The 19,877-nt window shown below is 43.3% G+C and overlaps 1 pseudogene; it reads right to left on the bottom strand.

Moving 5' to 3' along the window:
- Positions 1-3,388: 3,388 nt before the first annotated feature.
- On the bottom strand, positions 3,389-17,856 carry LOC136544717 (protection of telomeres protein 1b-like; annotated as a pseudogene).
- Between the last annotated feature and the right edge of the window lie 2,021 nt (positions 17,857-19,877).

Here is a 19,877-nt window from a genome sequence, read left to right as displayed (position 1 = left end):
GTGCCGGGTTGCCATCGAAAGATCACGACGTTAGAAAAATAGCATCGAAACACATCCGTTACCTAAAATACCACTGAAAGTATGGACTATTACCTTCGAATAGCATTATGTCACGGTGGCCGTTTTTGCCGTGAATTCCTCCGTTGAGGCATATTTGTTCCCCAAAACAGAGCACACACGCCGGCGTACGGGCACAGCCCGATTCGCCCTGGAGAGGGCATAGCGGCCGTGAGTGACCAGCCGGCGGCCTTCGCGGTGGCCGGCCGCACCTATCGATGTCAGTGGTGTGGCCTGATATGGCTCATAGGAGCATGGCCCCGTGCCCGCGCGGCATGCAACACGGGAGACGGCGGCGGCATGCAGCAATGGCGAACCCGATGACTACAAGGTCGGCGCGGGTACACGTCAGGTGCGTGGGGTGCTAGAGGGGCAGTTATGGGGCATGGCTTGTGCGGGGGTGAGTAAGAGTGATGGGGCGGCTCACTATGCGGAAAAAACAAGCGTCTACGCCCCGCGTATGGAGGCGGCCCGCGAAGCAGCGCTGTCGGCGGAGTTTCGGCCGAAGGAGGTGCACGCGGTGGTGGTGGACGCGACAGTGTAGCTGGCTTGGTGGAGGCGCCTCCGATTGGAGCTGTCCGCGGAAGTGCCCCACGCGGCGACCATGGCGAGCAGCAGGAACAATGCACCTGACGGCGACAGGATCCAGCGTCCCAGAGCGGATTTGCCCAGTTCAGGTGAGCCGCGGTCGGAAGAAGTCCGGATGGACGTGGTGGTACGCTAGGGCGAGACGCTGATGGTCTGCACCCATGGGAACAGCGACGGTGGACCGAGAGCCGGCCATGGTGGCGGACAGCAGCAGTTTTGGCGACATGGCGTGGCTCTGGCCCGAAGTTGTTTGCTATCATGCACAGGGGTGAGAACATGCTGACGGAGATGGTGGGGCACACGGCTCGGCAGTGGTATGGTGGTTCCAATAGTGGGGAACGGTGGTGGTGAGAGCTGAGAGCAGATCGGCGGCTCCGAGCTTGACGTCCAGACAAAGGCACAGGCGAGTGGACCAGGCACAGGCAGCCGTCGTCATAGGTCCCAGCCATCGCGAGTATTCCTATATGCATGCACGCAAATTCGATTGCTCTTGCATACGCTGTGAGCTCATTGACAGATGATCCATGCACGTACGCACAGTCACACACAGGGCACTGGTCTCCTGACAGTGTCTACGGAGGTGAGAGCATGAGGCAGCTGTGGCCGCCGCCGTGCGGACCCGGCACGGCTAGGCCGTGCGAGGTCGCCATGCAGCGTAGGGCATGTGTCGCTGCCTATCAGCGTGTCTATGCCCAACTAGGCAGCTGGGTTGAAGAAGAAAGGTGTCTCGACGAATGAATTCACGGCAACAGCAGCCACCGTGACAGAATGCTATTTGAAGGTAACAATTCGTTCTTTTTGTGGTATTTTACGTGACGGCGTCTTTTAATGGTATTTTTCGAATGTCGTGATCTTTGGATGCTATGAAACTAATTTTTTTTCTTTTTTATTTTTAACCTTTTCGCAATACACTTTTTAAGAATAATACGGTTTTTTTTAAATCTAACCTGTTTGGCCACGTCTAATGCCCATACGCGGCTAAACCACGCTGACGCGCCATGTATGGTGATGTGGCTGGCCTGCCACCGTGGTAAGCGCTAACCGATGACGTGGCACCCTCTGCCACACCATCGACGCCGGTGTGGCGTTGCGGCGCCAACCGGCCTTGCGCGGCTGCGGCGACTTACAGAGCCGCGGGCGGCTTCCTCTCTCTCTTCCTCCCATGCTTGGCTAGGAGCTCCCAGCGGCCGCACCAACGCCACCAGCCTCCTCCGGGCCAGATAGACTTATTGGGTTCATATATTTCCTATAGAATTTGATAGATTTTAAGAACATAATTGGATGGTCACGGGCTACCGCATAGATGGTTGATGGTCACTTGGCCCAACAGCAGGGGAAAAAGTCAACATAACCCCCAACTATTTATGGTGGACTACTTCACCTCTAAAACTATAAAACCGAATTTTTTACCCCCTAAACTTTCTAAAACCGGTCAACCCCCCACCCCACCCACCCCCAAGCGGTTTTGTACGGTGACTTTGATACAGTGATGATGGTTTTACTTTTTTTATTTATTTGTTTTCGATGAATCTTTGAAAAATCATAGTAAATCATAGAAAAATTATAAAATAGAAAAATCTAATTTTGTTAGACTCCACGTGAGTAGATCTATACATTGAACATATAATATGATATTCTTTAGTATAAAATTTTTATTGTAGCTTTAGATCTATGCTTTTCAATAATTAAATAAAATAATTCATAGCTACAGCTTTTATGGTCCAATTGTGGTAAAATTTTTATAGTGGGTTAATTATTGTATGCTTGAATTATAGTAAAAATTTCATACTCATTGGATCATGTATAATTAGTTATAGATAAAGCATAGATTTAGTAAGCACAAACCTAAATAAATCTATAACCAAGTTATACATGATCCAATGAGTATGAAATTTGTACTACAGTTCAAGCATATAATAATTAGCACACCATAAAAATTTCACCATAATTGGACCATAGAAGCTGCAGCTAAGCCTGGGCAAAATACCCGATACCCATTACCCGTACCCGAATTACCCGAACCCGGACCCGAATTACCCGAACCCGAGGTACCCAATCCCAAATTCGGATAGCGATTTTGATTACCCGAAATTAGTTTGGGTAATTCGGGTAATATCCCTCGGTACCCAAACTACCCGAACTACCCAAAGATTTGTTTTTGTCTTTGTATTTATCATGTATTGTTAGCTGAACCATTTAACTTATCACTTTATTAGAATATAATTCTCTCTATTTGAATCAGTGACTGTAATATATTATTCTCTATAAATTGCTATTGAAATTCTATACAAATTGCTGCTGAAATTATGTATAGATCGCTATTGAAATTTAGTGTAGTTTGTTGTTTTCTGTAAATTTGGGTATATCGGGTAATACCCGAACCCGAACCCGAATTATCGGGTACCCGAATTTGCGGGTAGTGTTTTTTCGGAGGTAATATCGGGTAGCAATTTTCATTACCCGAATTTTGAATTACCCGAATTACCCGACCCGAAAAAATCGGGTAACCCGAACGCCCAGGCTTAGCTGCAGCTATGAATTATTTCAATTAAGTATAGAAAAGTATAGATATAAAGCATACAATAATTAGCACAATAAAATAAGGGGTTCTTTATATTAAGATAATCTAGAGTGCAGGTTTACAATTGGCACATACAGACTTGTACAGAATGCCACAGTGCCACCAGTGTTTACAAAAGCATATGGCCCTGTTCGTTTCGCTGAAAAGTCACGACTGAAAGTACTATTCGCTGATTTGTTGTGAGAGAAAAAACCATATCCAGCAACACCATATCCAAGGTGGATTCCTGGTCAAGGGGGCAACTTCCTCGCTGTCCTCTGGTTCTGGGACTCCCAGTAGCTTGTTCATCTTTTTATGACCACTTCTTCTGTCATAAAACCACTGAAGAATTTGACCTGCCAAGGATTTAGATGAAGACATGATCACCTAATTCAGCAAGACTTTTAAGCATCCATAACTATGTTACCACCAACACTGATTTTTTTTCACTAGTGATGAATGTGGACACCTGGGATGGTCTAGGCAAGGAAATAAGCATAAGGGTTATTTAGTAACATATTACCACATTATCCTTATGGACATACGCATCAATTCTCGCTGTAGGATCCTCAAGAGTCAACCAAATACAATATTTATGAGTCGAAAGCAAACGGAGTTCACTAGCTCGACAGGGATATGCTGCCACAACACGGACCAAAGTTTTCAATTTGTGCGTCACCTACCACAAAAGAAAAAGGAGATATTGAAGCTGGTTAGCTTTAGAGTCTGAGTTCAGAACGCTCATGGTTCTGTGTTACTAAGGAAGCAAAAATATATAGTTTTCTCATGAAAAGGGAGAGATAAATCACTAGGATACAACTGAAAGTAAACATGCTCGCATGTTCTTAGGGGTGAAAGGACCTAAGATGCCGCCTAGAGGGGAGGTGAATAGGCGTTTCTAAAAATTAACACCCTTAAATGCGAAAATAATTGGTAAAGGGAGTTTCCAAATTGGAAACTTCAAATAAGAGTAATACCATCCCCTCACAAGTTAGCCATAGAGTATACAAGGTATAAATAATGTATCTAGAAGCTATAACCCTGCAACACAAAGTTAGAACTGAAAATAAATATTTTCAGCACAGAGCTCTAATACCGGACGTGTCCGGTATGCATGGTTTCTGCAGAACGGCCCCGAACTTGCTCCTTTTGATTTCTATCTTCAAACCTGACTGCAGGTACCTACTAGAGATATCAATATACACAGAGAACCTGCACAAGAGCTAGAGCAACACAAATATCGAATGAAATGCAAATTGAGACACGATATTTGTTTTACCGAAGTTCAGACTCGTTCGAGTACTACTCTCCGTTGAGGGGGCTGCGGGCGACCCAGCAAAGGTCAGCCCTAGAGGGTACCACGAAGGTCACTCTAGCCGAAGTCTTTTCCAACTCCTTTTCCTCCTTCCACTAAACGATTCCGAGGCGGTGGAATCAACCGTTACAAACTTTCCGAAGCAACCACAATCTCCCAGTTGCTCTTCGGCGACGCCTAGCCGTCTAGGACCAAAGAGTCCAAGAGTAACAAATGCGAATCACGAGATTGACAATATGCACAAGTGCTCAAGTGGTGGCTTGCTCTCTTTTTCAAATTCTCTCTTAACCCACAAATTGATTTTGCAATTTGGATCAAACACTCACTAAGAGAGGGTTTAGAAGAGTTGGCAAGGCTCAAAAACGTGTGTCTATCTCAGCAGAATCAGCAGCCTCCAAAGGTGGAGGCTTGGGGGTATTTATCGCCCCCTTAGAAAACTAGCCGTTTTATAGCCGTTGTAATACCGGACACGTCCGGTATGACTTACACTATCCCAACGGTAACTAAGTTACAGTGAAGTTGTGAGGTGTCGGAACTCCCAATGAATGCCGGAACTCTCGACCTTCAGCAATTTTGAAAACCATGTAACTGAGTTGAAGTTAGTGAGGTGTCAAAACTCCCGACGTAGGCCGGAACTCCTGACCCTCAAGACTTTTGAAAACTAGCCGTTGGCCTCTGGTCGTTCGGTATGAATACCGGACATGTCCGGTATGACCAGGACAGTGAACCCTCCAAGTCAGTTGAAGTGCGAGACGTCGGAACTCCCAACCCATGCTGGGACTCCTGACCATCGAAACTCCCGACGAACCAACCCGAGAACAACAATTTTACAGCTGCTGAACAAATACCAGACACGTTCGGTATTGCCAGACCAGCAAGAAATCAGTTAGCTCTTTTGTCGCTCAAATACTCAAAACTCACATGGGTTGGCTTGAGCACTTATGAAACATTATCTGTCAATATGATGCATCTCTCTTAATAGTACGGCATACCTATTAAACTCAAGATCAAAGGAAAAATGAATTTATACCACTTGAGTTGATTTTTTTTGAATTGATGCCGTCCCTTCCAATCTTCATCAAGTAAGGGTGCTAACAAGTTGATGTTGATCTTTTCACTTGAGCATAGTCATCTTGAGCATGTGACTTGATTCCATTCATCAAATTTGAATAATCCCAAATATATCAAGTCACTTCCATCAAATACTACATTATAGATTTGATCCTTCACATCAATATGACCATCTTAGCTTGATTAGTACCTCAACTAAATGCAAGTACTTTCTTCTTCACCCTAGCTAAGTTCTTCGGCCACCAAGCCGTCGCTTGCCCTTCACCATTGCTTAGTACCTTGAAGCCTTTCCTTGCTATCTTCACCATCTCAAGCCATCAAGTCACATCTTGTGTTGAATCATCCATTCATATGTATTGTTATCTTTTTCATTTTAATTTAGCAAGCTTCAAATATGAGACCATTCTATATACAATCCCTCATGTCTCATTAACCAATAATCACGAGCTTGCTTTCACATAGTACATGGAAATCCCATAATAAATAAGCATTCACATGAATTCCATTTGTATCGTTGTCTTGTGCTTGAACTAGATTATTTATACAACAACACATCATTTTGGCTTTCATTAAGTACCTGTGAGATAACCTATTACCTGTCCACACTTAGCAAACGGGTTAGTCCTTTAATTACGTTGTCATTCAGTCATTCAAAACCTACTAAAGGGTTAGATGCACTTTCAATCTCCCCTTTTTGGTAATTGATGACAACTTAATTAAAGCTTACAAAATGATATAAACATTTAAACTTTTGGGTTCAATGATTTATGAGAGGCTCCCCCTTAATATGTGCTTATGATTATAATTCATAAAATGACCTCAAATGTCAATTGCACATATTAAAACATATAGGAGACTCCCCCTAAATCATTGTATCCATGGGGTGCATGTGTGTGTGACAAAGAGAAATTGTGATGCATATGACAAGATATATCACACAAGAATAAATATAAAGGCATCACATTAAATATTTTCATTCTAGCATGCATAATCCTTATGAAAATAAATATGACACATGTAATTCACACATAGCACTCATTATAAATTTTCTCAAGTCCAGAAACCACTGATATGTAGATAAAGATCATGTCTCAAGAGATACATAGATAAAGCATAAGTCTCATCTCTCACATGATACATGTCTATCTCAAATCCATGATACATCAATAAAGTTCATAAACAAGAAACTACAGCCTATAGTACATATCTTTAGGTACAAAGATAAGCAAATGAAACTATCCTAAAGCTTTAATCAGTCTCTCTCCCCCTTTGTCATCTATCACCACAAAGGTCCAATAATGACATACTAAGGACAAAGGAGCTACAAGCTGTCACTAATCTCTGGCATCACTCATCATCATCATATTCGTCTCTCCCAGCATCTTCATCATCAGAGCGAGTAACACTAGCTAGACGAGAACCACCAGCACCAAATGGGTCGTAGCCACCAAAGCCGTAGTAGCCACCACCACCTGTCAGGTCACTCCACCAATCTGTAGCATAGTCGTCTGCAATGCTAGGATGTGGCTGAGAGTGAGTAGGCACACGAGCCTAAAGTGGTAGAGTGTCAGGGTGCTCAGGTGCCTGCTGCTGCTGCCTCTGAAGGAACTCAGCATACTCTCTGTCATATTTGGCCTGCTGCTGCTCCTTAGTCTCCTGCTCACTAGCTGCCTCATCTGACAGTGGAGACCTAGGAGGATCAAGCTCAAGCCTAGAAGCAATTTGCTTCAAGGTTTGAGTATCCTTTCTTCTAGCCTCCCTCTCCTTCTGCTACCTGGTCTGGATGTCTCGACACATCTCAAATATAGAGCTGAAAAGCCTATGGATAGGCGAGGGAGGACTGCCATGGCATGAAGTAGAGCGTGAAGGAGCACGTGGTGAAGGTGAAGCTCCTGCTGGTGCACCACTCCTAGGTGCATCAGCCTCTGGTGCTGCTGCTCCTCCTGGTCCTGCTAGAGGTAACCCTATCTCAGGCAGATCTGCAATAATCTTTAGGGCCTTGTAAATCTTATCATACTCGAATGTGTGCCCTGTCACCTGCTCAATCATATGCATGATATAAGGAGCAAAACCATAGCCCTTGAGGGGCCTCTCTCCAACACTCCTGATCTCGGACCAAATAAAATCAAACATGCTGAAGGGCCAAGCATCAGGTGCTATCCTGTGGAGTAGGTTCCTGGAGTAATCAATAATGTTGCCCTTGTCTCCACCCATACAATCAATAGTCTTCCTAAACATCCTATTCAGGTATCTGTAGGTAGGGTGAAGACCTAGAACCTTCCCCACTGCTCCTCTCTCACCACCAGGAGGATACATATATGCGAGCTGCTCAGGAGGTAACACCTGCTCGGTGTGGATCCTATCCCTCTAGAGATCATCCTCTGAGAAGCCAAGGTGGGCGGCAAAAACATCATAGTCAACACTGTACCACTAGCCCTCAAGCATCCAGTGCATCTGCCTCTCATCCTCCTCAACAAATAGAGTAGCATAGAACTGAGCTACTACCTCTATGTTCCAGTCATGCTGGAACTCTATGATCTCATAAACTCCTGTGCTCTGGCAGATGGTAATGGTATGATCAACTGAGGCCTTCTGCAACTCTCTAATATATTGCCAGTCAATCTACTGAGACCTGGCAATCACTGGGTTCCTGGTGAGAATCACACTGGAGTAGAAATCTAGGTGAAAGGCTGTCTAGAAGCGGTGATCATACTAAACCTTAGGTAAGCCTCTTGGATCAACCCTTCGCTCATCTCTAGCTCTCCTGGTCATACCCTTTCCCCTGTAGTCAACCCTAGGAACATAGGAGGGCACATTGGGCAGATGTGTCTCAAGAAGACCATAATGCATCCCCTGACCAGGCTAGTGCTGAGCTGGAGGAACTGACTCCTCCTCCTCAATCTCCTGCTCCTCATCTAAGCTATCTCCATCTGATCCTCTATCAGTGCTCTTCCTCTTTCTTTCTTCTCTAGACTCCACTCTAAACTCATCAGTGTCTGTATCAGAAGAAGAGCTCCTAGACCCCTCTACATACTGAGCTGCTACACTAGAGGCAGCCCTGATAGACCTCCTACTAGTTGGCTTGAATCCAGGATGCATATCCTGTCTCGCCTTCTTGTACTTCTCAAGTGCTGGATCATGCCTGTACTTGGACCTCGGCTCCTGTCGTCCACTCATGGCTATTGTCCTGTATCCAAATATTTTCATAGAATTTTAGATACATGCCCATAGCTTATTCTTGAATTGTAATTAGACATAGATTCTTTTATCCAAGGTTTTACAATCACCTCGATACACCATTGTCACAAGATTTGCAAAACATAGATACAGAAGAAACTATGCCTAATATACAATTCTAGGATAGGATTGAATCAAAGGAAGCAGAGAGCCTGCTCTGCTAGGCCATACCGGACACGTCCGGTAGCATACCAGACACGTCCGGTATGGGCGATCAGCAACCCTAACCAGGGTTCCTTGATTCAAACCAACACGGATTAATACCAAACTTTGGGCATTGCTTCTACATCACCAATGCAGCATATTGATCGAAGGAATTTCAAAATCATGTATTGACCATGTAGATCGAATGAGGTCTGTGATTAGGGTACCTTGAGAGAAGAGATGAGAAGGCGATGAGAAATCCAAATCCCTGGGTCTTCAATCTTGATGCAAGCCTTCTCCAATGCGATCTCCTTCTCTCCTTTTCCTTGGTGAAATCCTTGGTCGCCCCAGGTAGGAAGAAGGGCGTCGGCTGGTTGGTTTGGAGGAGACAAGTCTGTTTGGGCCGAAGGGGTATGCTCTGTTTTTATAGTCTAGCTCATACCGGACACGTCCGGTATACACGGGCTGACCCAATTTATTCCAAAATGTGTTTTCTCTCTTCCAATCCCCTTTTCTGTTATTTCTTAGTCCAAAAGGTATATAATCTTGATCCAAACCGAGTATCATCACTTTCCTTATCCAATGCCGTAAAATGATTTTCTCTTTTCCAAATATTTGGCATATACAAGATTTTGCTTATTTGAGAAAGAGAGAGAGAGAGTGAGAGATAGTAGATTGTGGACTTAAGAAAGCCATGTCATGTGTGATTAGCCAATCAAACAATCAAGGAGAGCTATAATCATCACATGGCAAGGCTAGGTCACAAAGACCAAGATTCAAATAGTTTTTCAAATTCACACCACCTACACATGCTAGTTATGGGTTTTGAAAAATATCTCTCCTATGTCACACAAATGCACATTCTAACATATAAAGGGTCTTAGATGCACTTACAATGTATGTATGTAAACACATACCTTTGCCGTGAGCCCACAAGAATACCACTAAGAAGATAAATAGCATGATGATCTTTATGTCGACCTCAATTACCAAATAATCATGCTAGATACATTTTCATCCAAAGAACTATAGAGAATGCTAGATAAATTTGTTAGTCCACAATGGTGCAAAATAGAAATTTATCTCCCCCTAAATAAGTACTTCAAGTAATTTGAATGACTTTCTATAAGCACTTTTATTCTATTAAGAAATTTGGAGCCAATTTTCTATTTTGACCATAATCAAATAATTTGCCATATTTAGATTTCGATGAGACATAGTCACAAACCACTTAGGAATTGATGAATCACAAGCTTCTGAGTAAGTTAAGGATATATGAAAATATACAAATCAAAGACTTAGCTGTAATTCAAAATGTGTTCTGGTTGCTACAATACCAGACACGTCCAGAATACCCATAACAGAAACACTTACTTTCTGTCCCTAACCATACCGGACATGTTCGATAGTAATACCGGACATGTCCGATAGCTGTAGGACAGAACCAATTAATTCGCTGCTTGTGATTCTTTGTTTGGCTCTATTATTTATTGTATACTTGCATCTCAACAAATGAATTGCTTTACTAGAGAGCCGTTAAAAGCATCTTATGGCAAAGTAAAATTCTTTTTAATTGAATCTTATTAGCCACTTTCATTATTTCACAAATGTACCTATTAGTGAACTATAGAACACGAAACGAACAAAGTGGCTATCCTACAAGGTTTAGGTACTTGTTACCAATGGTGAGGATGAAATATATGATATGTTTATTGAATTATCTTCGGGGTCAACCATATAAGGGATTATGATAAGAATTAGTTGATAGATTGAGTGAATATTGTCAAATTGCTTGCTCAACCACCCCGAGACCTTCATCTCATCACCAAGTACCTACATCATTAACCTAAGCACACTTTGGTACCCAACTCTTGTTGGGTCCTTTTGAGTTAGTCAACAAGTGCTTAGGCACCCAAATGGCTTTAGCACTAGTTTGTGGTGAACATATCACCTTACTAGCGCTAACTCCATTTGTGGTCTTCCTAAGCATATCATTACAAATAAATATATTTGGCTTAGGAGTTTTACCATTTGGGCATTCATAGCTTAGGTGCCCCTTTCTTCTACAAGCATAGCATATGCGGCCTTTGTGTGCTCTATGCTTGCTTTACTTGTATGGACATCTATCAACCTTGTGGCCCATCTCATTGCACCCATAGCATCTTCTAGTTGCAACTTGGGCTTCCTTTCTTGCCTCTTTGTACATTGGGCATTTCTTGGTAGGATGCCCCAATTTTTTGCTCATGAGACAACCACTTTGTCCATGACTCTTCATTTGCTTGGCCTCCTTGGTAGAAGCCTTTTGATTGGTGGCTTCAACCTTGTCGGCCCAACTCTTGTGTGGACACATAGCCCACTCATGTCCATACAATCCACAACCATAGCACATCCTTTTTCCATGTTTCTTGCTCTTGGTTGTGTTGGCCTTGCTTGAGATGTGATTCTTTTGTTGGGCTTTGGAGGAAGCAAGGTTTGAACCCTTCTCAAGCTTTTTCACCATGTTATCACGGTTATCTTGAGAAGGTTGTGCTTTCTCCTTACCCTTCAACCGAATCATATCTTTCTTTAATCTTTGCACTTCTTCTTTGAGCTCTATGTTTTCTATAAGATTTAGCTCAATCAAAGATTGGCTTGCTTGAGGAGCACATTCATTAGTACAAGAAATATTTAATTGAGATGGTGTACTAGTGAGCGGATGTGTGAGAGGTTGAGAAAATTTTACTGATGTAATCACAACCTCATGAGCCACCTCAAGCATGATGCTTGATTCTACTACTTCCTCATGAGAGCACTTTAGATGAACATAATTTGCTTGTAGCATATTATACTTGCTTGATAGTTCATCTAGCCTTGCCTTGAGCTCGAAGTTTTCCTTCTCTAGTTGTGAAACACTAGAAGAGGAGTTAGTAACTAAAGCATGCTCAATTGATAATTTTTCATACCTCTCATTTATTGCCTTTAGCTCTTGCAATTTGGAGATGAGAAACTTTTCTTGATTTTGAAGCGATTTCTCTTGCTTCTCTATCTCTTCTTCAAACTCATCATTCTTTTCAACTATCTTCATGATGATGAACTTGTCTTTATGGTTGAGATGATCAAGGTTGTAGTTGTCTTCAACTTCAACATCACTCTCTTCTTGATCATCCACTTGAGCCTTCTCCTTTTCTTGATCTTTCTTGTTACTCTTCTTCTTGCTTTTCTTGGCCATGAGACATAAGTGATGAGTATCATGAGATACTGAGATTGACTCATCACTTGGTCGCCACCGAGCTTGAGCATCGCTGCAAACAGCTGCTTGCTGCTCTTCTGCCTCGGACATACCGGACACGTTCGGTATGTGCAGGCAGACAGTAAGTCATGTGCTGCTTGCACTTCTTGCTCTGGCTCGGCACTCTTGAGGTCTTGTGAGGCTTCTTCGCTGCATGATGACATAATGGACATACTTTCTATTGACTCGATCTCAAGTGCATCATTACATTTGGATTTTCCATATGAATCAAAAGTCTAGTCCAAATGAGATGAGCACTCTCCAGAGATGGTTGTCCATTGAAGATTGCTTCATCTTGAACCTCTACACTCAACGTACTCAAAATAATATTAATAGCTTGAGCATTGAGTTGCACGTATATCTCTTCCTCTTTTGATAAATTTTTGTAGTTGCTCCAATCAACTATAGAAAGAGGTATGCTTGCATCCATAATATGCTCAACAAGAGGACTAATATCTCTAAAAGCATTGAGTACATGTATTGACCAAGTTAGAAAGTTTGAACTATCATTTTGGAGAAGCACCGGCTCCAACTCGATAGGCGTTGACATCCTTTTCTCACGGCGGTGAAGCTTTAGGTGAGAACCTCACTCTGATACCAATTGAAAGAACCTAGGATGCCATCTAGAGGGGGTGAATAAGCGTTTCTGAAAATTAACACCTTTAAATGCGGAAATAATTAGTAAAGGGAGTTTCCAAATTAGAAACTCCAAATAAGAGTAATACCACCTCTCACAAGTTAGCCATAGAGTATACAAGGTATAAATAATGTATCTAAAAGCTATAACCCTGCAACACAAAGTTAGAACTAAAAATAAATATTTTTAGCACAGAGCTCTAATACCGGACGTGTCCGGTATGAATACCGGACATGTCCGGTATGAACGGTTTCTGCAGAATGGCCCCGAACTTGCTTCTTTCGATTTCTATCTTCAAACCTGGCTACAGGTACCTACTAGAGATATCAATATGCATAGAGAACCTGCATAAGAGCTAGAGCAACACAAATATCGAATGAAATGTAAATTGAGACACGATATTTGTTTTACCGAAGTTTGGACTCGTTCGAGTTCTACTCTCCGTTGAGGGGGCTACGGGCGACCCAGCAAAGGTTAGCCCTAGAGGGGTACCACAAAGGTCACTCTAGCCAGAGTCTTTTTCAACTCCTTTTCCTCCTTCCACTAAATAATTCCGAGGCGGCGGAATCAACCGTTACAAACTTTTCGAAGCAACCACAATCTCTCGGTTGCTCTCTGGTGACGCCTAGCCATCTAGGACCGAAGAGTCCAAGAGTAACAAATGCAAATCACGAGATTGACAATATGCACAAGTGCTCAAGTGGTGGCTTGCTCTCTTTTTCAAATTCTCTCTTAACCCACAAATTGATTTTGCAATTTGGATCACACACTCACTAAGAGAGGGTTTAGGAGAGTTGGCAAGGCTCAAAAACATGTATCTATCTCAGCAGAATCAGCAGCCTCCAAAGGTGGAGGCTTGGGGGTATTTATAGCCCTCTTGGAAAACTAGCTGTTTCATAGCCGTTGCAATACCGGACACGTCCGGTATGACTTACACTATCCCAATGGTAACTAAGTTACAGTGAAGTTGTGAGATGTCGGAACTCCCGATGAATACCGGAACTCCTGACCCTCAGCAATTTTGAAAACCATGTAACTGAGTTGAAGTTAGTGAGGTGTCGGAACTCCCGACGTAGGCCGGAACTCCCGACCGTCGGAACTCCCGACCCTCAAGACTTTTGAAAACTAGCCGTTGGCCTCTGGTCGTCCGGTATGAATACCGAACACGTCCGGTATGACCAAGACAGTGAACCCTCCAAGTTAGTTGAAGTGCGAGACGTTGGAACTCTCGACCCATGCCGGGACTCCCGACCTACGTCGGAACTCTCGACGAACCAACCCGAGAACAACAATTTTATAGCTGCTGGACAAATACCGGACACGTCCGGTATGAATACCGGACACGTCCGATATTGCCAGACTAGCAAGAAATCAGTTAGCTCTTTTATTGCTCAAATACTCAAAACTCATATGGGTTGGCTTGAGCACTTATGAAACATTATCTATCAATATGATGCATCCCTCTTAATAGTACAGCATACCTATTAAACTCAAGATCAAAGAAAAAATGAATTTATACCACTTGAGTTGATTTCTTTTGAATTGATGTCGTCCCTTCCAATCTTCATCAAGTAAGGGTGCTAACAAGTTGGTGTTGATCTTTTCGCTTGAGCATAGTCATCTTGAGCATGTGACTTGATTCTATTCATCAAATTTGAATAATCCCAAATATATCAAGTCACTTCCATCAAATACTACATTATAGATTTGATCCTTCACATCAATATAACCATCTTAGCTTGATTAGTACCTCAACTAAATGCAAGTACTTTCTTCTTCACCATAGCTAAGTTCTTCGACCGCTAAGCCATCGCTTGCCCTTCACCCTTGCTTAGTACCTTGAAGCCTTTCCTTGCTATCTTCACCATCTCAAGCCATCAAGTCACATCTTGTGTTGAATCATCCATTCATATGTATTGTTATCTTTTTCATTTTAATTTAGCAAGCTTCAAATATGAGACCATTCCATATACAATCCCTCATGTCTCATTAACCAATAATCACGAGCTTGCTTTCACATAGTACATGGAAATCCCACAATAAATAAGCATTCACATGAATTCCATTTGCATTGTTGTCTTGTGCTTGAACTAGATTGTTTATACAACAACACATCATTTTGGCTTTCATTAAGTACCTGTGAGATAACCTGTTACCTATCCACACTTAGCAAATGGGTTAGTACTTTAATCACGTTGTCATTCAGTCATCCAAAACCTACTAAAGGGCTAGATGCACTTTCAAGGGGTGTTGGATAATATTAGACCAAATCAAAAACAGAAAAAACTAATAAATAACTGGAGAAAAATGGGAAAGAAGTAATACCTCATGATGAGTTAAAGACTGCATTAACGTTGAGTAACCTGCTTTCTCATATTCTACATCTGACAGAATTGATAACAAATTGTCATGAGGCAAGCCTTTGTGGGCAACAGATGGTAGCAAAAATGCATTACAACTATATGCAGCGGTTCATCAATACAACACATGTAAACAAGCACTTTGACAAGATCATCATGTGCTTCATTTAGATCACTATACGCGCATACCACACGAGAAAAATATTGAGGTTTGTTTTTATGCACAACAACCTTCATATGCAAATAGAACGGATGAATGCTATAGTATACACTTATTCAGGTAACAATGAAGATAAGGCCTAATGAATAGACTTAAATATTGCTATTTTAATTAATCAGTTACATGCTGAATCTGAAGCTAAATTCATGATCTAAACGATGAAACAGAATATGTTTATCAGTGATTCAGAGGAGCAATGCAAACTATCAGACTACTAGGCTCTATACCAGCAACATTAGAGGTGAAGCTTGCCATCGGCTGGCGGTGAACTTTGTTGGCGTTGCGGCTGTCATACATCCTGGAGGTGTTCATGTAATTGGTAAAGTTTACTTATACGATGTTCAAAGAATAGTAAAATTCATCAGAAAAGAAGATTACTTCAGACGATCAACAACGCTACCATCTTCATGAGATAAAAGGCGAACTCTACTAGAGTACAAGAAAACGCCTTTCCAAATGCCAAACTCTTGCTTGCAACTGCAAGTAATGTTGCAGAACCTGGCCCAATGAATACCCTTTTGCATGTGTAATACTTTATTAACAGACCTATCTGAAAAAAAAATCCTCAGAGCAGTTCTGACACATGGCATTGTGCATGAAACCTCCCTAGGTAGAGGTAGTCCTTCAAGCAGAAGGGGTGATTCAACTACCTCAGCATCCGAACTATACGTTCACCAATCAATAGCAGAAAGGCACACACAAAAAAAACAGGTCAATTAAGTGAAAATAATGACGTGACTGACGTCAGCAAATGTTTTTCGAAGATAAAACTAATTTTCTTTTCATTGACTATGCTTAAGTTCAGTGCACCATATAAGAAAAATCAAATAAAGATTAAAAGCTGCAACAATATTTCAAAAACACTAGAGCACCATCCTTATTGCATAGATTTTTTCTATGTTATTGCTGAAAAATTAGAAACAATAAATAAACATAGGCAAACCTACATTACCTGAAACTCAGCTGCAGGGGTATCAGTTCCATCCCAAACATAAAATATCCATTTGCCGCTATTTTCACAGACATGCAAAACCTACAAGAAGGCAGAGAGAATTTTTGGAGCACTCCCTGTACCAAAATAAGTCTTGAGTTTCAATATAATTGAATAAAGAACTAACCTTGCATACTAGATCAAAAGCAGAGACCGACCTTAACTAAGGGCTAAAATGAGATAATGCAAGTTCTGTTGCACTCATAATTTATAAAATACGTAACTCCTTTGGTTAAGAAGAGTTCATAAATAGAATGGCTACACTATACTATTTGATCCTACATATAATTATCGATTAGGAGTCACCTAGAGAATTATTGGGTAGCCACGTTCTCATCTGGGTTAACAGTTCTTTGTCATGTTTCCCGCCATGATATTTCATAGAAGTCTGATATGGGCTACACTCAGCAGATACTTTGCTTTCAAACAGTGCAAATGAAGAAAACTTTTTGTTAAATGTAACACAGAACTTCCCATGATGTTGTATCTGCAGATCAAAGCAGGCATGAACTAGGTGCTGCAGAATGTGTCACTAAAATTTCAAAAATGACGAGAAAAGAAAATAGGCTTAAATAACAACACATATAAAAAGGTATGTGGAAATTTTATAACTCTGAGAAATACCCAGTGACAAATGGCATAATTAAATAGAGTTTTATGTTGTACCACGACGTCGTGGAGACTGATCACATCTCCACTTGACTTGACACAGGGCAATAGGGCAGTGTTGTTAGCAAAAAATGTTGCAGATATTCCAGCCTTGCGTGATTCATCCACAATCCTCAACGTAACAATGAAATCTGCAAAAACTATAGCCATGATCAAGGGTTCTAGCATTGATTTGAGGATCAAAAGTGAGCGAGCGCAATAAGCAAGCAGTATTTGAGCAGAGAACTAATCCTAATCATCACTATTCAACAAATCTTTCCAAATATATACTTATCTAATTTCACAGCAAAAATCACAACGGAACCCACAAATTTCCCTGCCTCTGCAGCATTTGCAACTGATAACAAACCCTAGGTGAATCAGACTGAAGAAGGAAGCATACAGCCTGCAACAGCTTATGCACAAACTGCCAACTCTAATCCTGCTAAAATTCGGACTAAACCCTAAGATGAGGCCAACGGCGGGTGCGCGGCGCGGAAGGAGAGGAGGGGAGGGGTTGAGAGTGAGGCTCACTCGTGCCATGGCTGTGGACGGCGGCGCCGATCTCAGCGACGACGGCGAAGAGGCAGACCCGGACGCCGGGAACCTTGAGGGTGTCGACGATAGGCAGGTACGTGTACTGAGGCTCCTAGGCCACCGCCTCGAGCAGCCTCTTCCATACCTCACGCTTCCTCGCGTCGCCCTCGCTCGCATCGCCCTCGCGCGGCCTCTTCCGCTCCCTCGCTGATGCCTCCTCCATAGCCTGCGTGTGAGTGACTATAGCGTGCGGCAAGCAACCCTAGCCCTAGGCACAGTTCAAATCGACCTGCCATTTGGATCCTAAGGCGTATATTGCGGATAAAAAGAATGGGTCAATTGGAACCATACCATTATAATTTTTAAAATTGTAAGATATACCATTACTATTCATCTATTTGGAGATGTACCATTATAATTCTTCGGTTCCATGAAATATGCCATTACGTACGCTTTGGATGCAGTTGGGTCCATTTGCAGGTCAATGTATTTTCATATTGCCCAGCATGCCCATATATATTCCTCTTACTCCATATCACAGACATGTGGACCCTATGTGTCATCTTCTTCCTCCTTCGCGTTGAACACCATCGCGCGTAGCCGGCCCTAGGCCCGCGCCGTAGCCCGCCGCCGCTCGTAGTCAGCCCCATGCCCAAGCCCGAGCAGCAGCCCACGCGCCGACGCTGTGCAGCTCCTGCTCTTCGTGAATAGGCGACGGTCCAAGCGACCGCTCTGTGCACGACAACATGGACGGCGACGAAGGCTCCCTCCGCGGCGCGCCACGGCATGCTCGACAGGAGGAGGACGGCGTGCTCACCACCGGTGTTAGCGTCGAGTCCATCCTGATTCTTGTCCCGTGTTCATCTAGCTGCTCTTCCCCTTCCGTCCTAATGTCCTGTGTTGCGTGGGTAAGGAGGGGATCTAGATTTTCGTGTTCATCTTGATTGCTACTTGGTCTGGTGCTGCTATCTTCTCTCCTTCCCAATACTTGTGTAATGGCGAGGAGAAGTAGCGCTCAGTGGAGCAGTGGCAGCGCAGCACAGGCCATCACGGTGCATCGGGGGTGGAGTCCGGTGAGCCCGCACGAGCTGGAGTCCGGTGTACGCGCGGCGGCGGCGTACCACGCGTGGTGCTTGGAGGTGGGCGTCGCGACGCTGCACGCGGGTGGGCCACGCGGTGGACGCCGCTTTCACGGCTGTGCTCTGCCTCGGGGTCGGGCACCCCATGTCCAGCGGCGTCGGTGTGGGCACCTTCGTCGTCGTCAGGGACGCCGCCTCCTATGAGGTTGTCGCCTTCGTCGCCCAGGAGACCGCACCGGCCGCAGCCACCACATCCACCGCCGTCCTCAGCTCCGGCCACCCTGTTAGCCCCACGGTGGGGCCGAGCTCGCTCGCCCGCGTACCGGGGCGGAGGTCCTGTGGCTGCAGCTAGGCCAAGCTCGCCCGTCTGCACGCCAGGGTAAAGCTCGCCTGCCCGCGTGCAACCCGTCCGTTGGCCTGTGGAGGTTAGCTGCAGGAGATGGAGGAAGGAGATGACGTGTGGACCCCGCGTGTCATTGAGCTAGAGACAGGGGCAGCAGCAGGGGCCTTTTGGGCCACATGAAAATACAGATGCTTGTGCGTGGACCCAACGGTGTTCAGAGTATATAAAGTGGCGTATTTCAAATGAACTACAAATAGTAATGGCACCGTTCCAATATGACGAATAGTAATGGTGTCTTTTCAATCCGTGAAAGTTGTAATGGTATGGTTTCAATTAACCCTAAAAAGAATCCCAACAGTTTTATTTGATTGCAAGTGGTTTTGAGTTAGGTGACGTTTGGATTGCAAGTGGTTTTGTGCATCCATATAAAAAATCCCAACAGTTTTTTTTAGATTTCAAGATTCTAAAAAATATGTGAGAATCCCTATAAAATTTAGTGCTAATTGGATATGTGCCATTATAAGTTTACCATTTCTAAAACACACCATTACTGTTCAAAGACTAAATCGCTGACATTACAATTCTCGTTAAAGCTGAAATATGGCATTATATACGTATACAACGTCTTTGAGCCCATGTGCAAGTGTACGGATGATTTTGTATTTCGTATAGACCAAAATACCCTCTCTCACTCTATCTCACTTACAGGCAGGCCCAATGTGTCATCCCCTTAGGCTGTCTTCAACAGGAGACCCATTGCAGAATCCAAACCCAAAATGGGTCTCCAACATAATATATATAGCCTCCAACAGAGTACATATA

The sequence above is a fragment of the Miscanthus floridulus genome, chromosome 3 (genome assembly GCF_019320115.1).
Source record: "Miscanthus floridulus cultivar M001 chromosome 3, ASM1932011v1, whole genome shotgun sequence".
In the NCBI taxonomy this organism is placed as follows: domain Eukaryota; kingdom Viridiplantae; phylum Streptophyta; class Magnoliopsida; order Poales; family Poaceae; genus Miscanthus; species Miscanthus floridulus.
Note: the sequence above shows the minus strand (reverse complement) of the source record. Positions and strands in the feature narration are given on the sequence as shown.